The sequence below is a fragment of the Etheostoma spectabile genome, chromosome 23 (assembly GCF_008692095.1).
Source record: "Etheostoma spectabile isolate EspeVRDwgs_2016 chromosome 23, UIUC_Espe_1.0, whole genome shotgun sequence".
Lineage (NCBI taxonomy): Eukaryota > Metazoa > Chordata > Actinopteri > Perciformes > Percidae > Etheostoma > Etheostoma spectabile.
Genome location: NC_045755.1, coordinates 19,496,411 through 19,500,516, shown reverse-complemented (window position 1 = coordinate 19,500,516; position 4,106 = coordinate 19,496,411). Strand labels below are relative to the sequence as shown.

The 4,106-nt window shown below is 41.1% G+C and overlaps 1 long non-coding RNA gene across 1 annotated transcript in view; it reads left to right on the top strand.

Annotated features, from left to right (window-relative positions):
• The window catches only part of LOC116673122 (uncharacterized), a 14,948-nt gene extending 11,429 nt beyond the window's left edge, over window positions 1-3,519 (top strand). The window contains exons 3-4 of the long non-coding RNA XR_004327754.1: window positions 2,810-2,816; window positions 3,472-3,519. This is a non-coding gene — a long non-coding RNA (uncharacterized LOC116673122). The remainder of the gene's footprint in view (window positions 1-2,809; window positions 2,817-3,471) is intronic.
• The last annotated feature ends 587 nt before the right edge of the window (window positions 3,520-4,106 follow it).

The window sequence follows — 4,106 nt, the reverse complement described above, 5'->3', positions numbered from 1 at the left end:
CTCTTCTCTTCTCTTCTCTTCTCTTCTCTTCTTCTTCCAACCTTCATTTTCTCATCTCTTATTTCTTCAGACTGTCCTCTGCCATCTTCCCTATTTCTCCTTTCATGTTCCCTTCCACCTCCGCTCCTTTCATCTTTCTCCTCTCACTTCTCATTCCCTCCTCCTATATTTCTTCCTTCTCTCCTTGGCTCTCTCCTTCCTTCCCTGCATTGTCATTTTTCATCCTTTTTTCCTCGTTTTCTTTTGTCTGTCTTGCCCTACTCCAAAACATTTGTCCTCCATTGCTTCATTCTTTCCCTCTCCTTCTTCTCCCCATTCATCTTTCACTCCTTCACATTATTACATCCCTTCTTTCAATCATCTCAGACTCTCTCTTTTCTTTTGTCTTCAGTCTTTCTCTTCTTGTTTCACCTTCTTCACTCCTTCCCTCCTTCACTACCCACCTCCGTTTCCTGTCCTCATCTGTCCTTCCTTCACTCCTTATTCCTCCTTTGCTTTTGTTTTTCCACTTTACATTTCTCCCTTCAGCTTTCTTCTCATCTTCTCTCCCTCCATTTTTCTCTCTTTTCTTCATTTCTTCCCTTCTTCTCATTTACTCTTCACCTTGTCTCCTCTCCTTTGTCCTTCCCACCTTCTCCAGTCATCATGTCTTTGTTTCCAATATTTCTCCTTTCCCTCTTTCTTTCTGTTCCCCCCATTTTTTCCAGTCTTTCTCTTCTTGTGTTTTGCCTCCTTCTCTTGTTTTTTTCTTTTCTGGTCTTCCCTTCTCATCCTCTTTTCTCTGTCCTTCAATCTGCCTTCTTTTGTCTTCCTACCACTTTTATTTATTCTTCTTTTCCTTTTCCAGCTTCATTTGCTCCTTTAACCTCCTTCATTCTGTCCTTCCTTCTTTTCTTCCTTCACTCAACCCTTTCACCATCATTAATTTCTTCCAGCATCTTTGTCCCTTCCTCCTTTTTTACTTCCCTTCTTCTCACTCATCATTATCTCTTATTTCATTTGACCAACGCCTCCCTCCCTCCTTCTTTGTTTCTCCCTCTCTCAATCTTTTCTCTTTTGTTTCCATCTCTAGACACTCTTTCCTTTCTTTGCCCACTTTCTCTCCACCTTCCTCCCTTTAATCTTGTGTCTCGTCCTTCACTTATTTTGTACTTTCTCAACTCCATCTCTCTTTTGGTTGTTCCTTATTCTTCTACCTCTTTCCTTCTACTTTTTTCTTCCTTTGCTCCTTTCCCGCTTTCCTTTCATCTTACCTTCCTTCACTCCTCTCCTATTTCTTTGATCTTCTTCTACCTTCTTCCCTTTTCCTTCAATTCCTACTTCCAACTCCCCATCCTCCTTTTCTCCTCATTTTATATTCTCAACTTTTGTTTCCACCTTCTCCTCCCTTGTTCTTTCCTCTCCTCATAATTACTCCATTCCTTGCATTCCTTTCTTTCGTTTCCCCCTCTCTGTTTCTCACATTCTAAATCTTTCATCCCTCCTATTTTTATTCTTTCTCCTCTTGCATCTTTACATTTTGCATCCTTTTCTCTTACTTTATTTCTTTGCATTTTCCATTTGAAGTTGCTTCATTACGCAGATCAATGTTTTCTCCTCTATTTATCCCTCTATCACTCTTGCTTTTGTCTGATGTGACCCCTATTTTTTTCAACATTCCTCCGTTTTTCCAAACTTTTCCTCTTCTTTCCCAGTTTCTCACCTTCTCCTTCCTTCCCTCCTTCCTATTTTCTATTCTGTCTCCTCTTGCACATTTCCTTGTTTCCTTCTTCTCTTTGTTCAACCAACCCTTCATTTTTGCCTTAATTATCCTTCTTTCTACCTTTCTTTCTTTTACATTTTCCATCTAAAGTTGCCTCATTACTTATTTCTAACATTGGTTCCTCACTGTTTGGTCCTCTTTTTACCCTTTCATTCATGTTCATGATCCTTTGCTTCTGTTCTTTCCTTTAATTCCTCCTCCCCATCATTTCCTCTTCCTTCTCTCTTTCCTAACTTTTTCCCTTCCTCCCCCTCTCTCCATCCTTTGAAGGCAGAAATTGATTTGATCACTAATTGTGCTGAAACAAACAGAAGTTGATTCATTTAGTTTGCGCTCTCTCGCTCTGATAAATGAGACAGTGTGTGGAAAAAACAAACTTGTTAACATGAGACAGAGAGAGAGAGAGAGAGAGAGAGAAAGGGGAGAGAGAGAGGAGAGAAGAGGAGAGAGACCCCCCCCCCCCCGCCGCACCGAGGCGACCGAGAGGGCGGCAAGGATCGCGAGAGAGCGACGCGGCGGGCCTGACAAGAGAGTGAGAAAGAAGAGAGAGCGTGGGAGAGAGGGAGAAAGTTAAACTCTTGGTTTTGTGAGCAGTAAATGGGATCACTGCCTCGTTTGGCCCTCTGGATAATTAGAATTCAGTGTGTGTCCATTTGTTGGTATTCACTGTGTGTGTGAGGGTTTATTTTTACTGTGTGTGTGTGTGTGTGTGTGTGTGTGTGTGTGTGTGTGTGTGTGTAGTCATTGATCAGACTGACAAAGACTTATTAGGGTGTCACTTCACGTGACCCCTTTTGACCCTGCTGGCGGTAAAAGTGTGTTTATGTGTCCAGTGTGTTTGTGTGTATTTGTATACGTGTGTGTGTGTGTGTTTGTCCCGCTAATGACTTGTCAGCTTCCACCACAAGTACTAAAGGTGACGCTTCCTCCCTCGAGGAACACACACACGCACACACACACACACAAATACAAAACTAGACTTTTTTTCTCTCTCAAACAGAAATATCAACAAATAGGAGCTGTGAGGAGAATATATAATGGAATTAGACGTGACGTTAAGGGGATATTTCAGATGTAGTTATTATACTTCAGAGGTGCGGTTGTATGAGCTGCTTCTCCATAGTCAGTGTGCCAGCTACAGCAGATGGAGGTTGGCACCCCCCCCCCCCCCCCAGTGTGGAAAAGCAGACAGGAGTAAAAATTACAGAAAAGGCTGAGAATATCCCAAAAACAATCATAAGTTTTTTTTAATTAGTAACAATAAAAAAACTAAAACTAAAAACAGACCCACACTGCACATTTTCATTGATCCAGGACTGAAATGTCATTCACGCATATTCAGTCTCTCCTCTCGGTGTGAAGTCTAAAAGAACTTGACGTTTAGCTGGGTGAGCTGCTCGTTATAAAATGTATGAAAATTAGAACATAAGAGGCTGTAGAATTCATTTATTAATAGTTAAACTCCTGCAGCCATATCTCAGGAAATACATTATTGATATCACAAATGTTGTATTCTCCATCCGAATCCAGATTTTTTTTTTAACCAGGAAGGCCTCATTGACGTGTCATAACAATGGCTTTCTTGAGAGCACACGTGTCAGACTTAAGGCCTGTGCGCTCCCATGTCAGTTTAGGTTCACAATACATTTTGGCTCGCCTGGTTGAGTGCCAGACAAAAAAGACGAGTAACTTTTCAAACTATACGCGAGACTCAAAGCAGAATTTTGGCTGATTTGCCGACTTTGAGACTCAGAAACCCCCCCCAGAACCAGGGAGTTTTTCAAGACTTTATGTTGACCAAATAGGCTATTTAAGAGCTTCAATAATACAGTCAAAGATAATTTACTTTTTTGATTAAATAAAAGCATGTCAATAAACTTAACATGTCTGGCCCTTGATGTAATTCTTATTTTCCAGTGTGGCCATTGGTGAAATTGAGTTTGACATCCCCTGCTCCAGAGTGTCCCGGACAACATGGACATCAATTATAATTATAGTTACAGACAAACAACATAATACAGATAACACAAGATATGCCAGAAACTCAGAATGAAACAGAGATGTGATTGCGAAATGATAAAGAACAAAAACGGCATCTTAAAACAACCCAAAATGTGTCTAAAGTCATAACAATGACAGTTGCTTTGTAGCGCAATGAAGCAAAAAAAGTTCACCTTCTTTGTATAAAATTATGACCGGCGCTGCTTCCTCACTGTCGGGCCCCCTGGACTACACGGGCCCATTAGAGACCTCCGCCGTCAGAGTCCACTATATAAGGTTAAGTGCTCAACCAACTTCAATGGGGATTCCATTATTTAATTGCCAGGCTCTTTTATGCAGATTT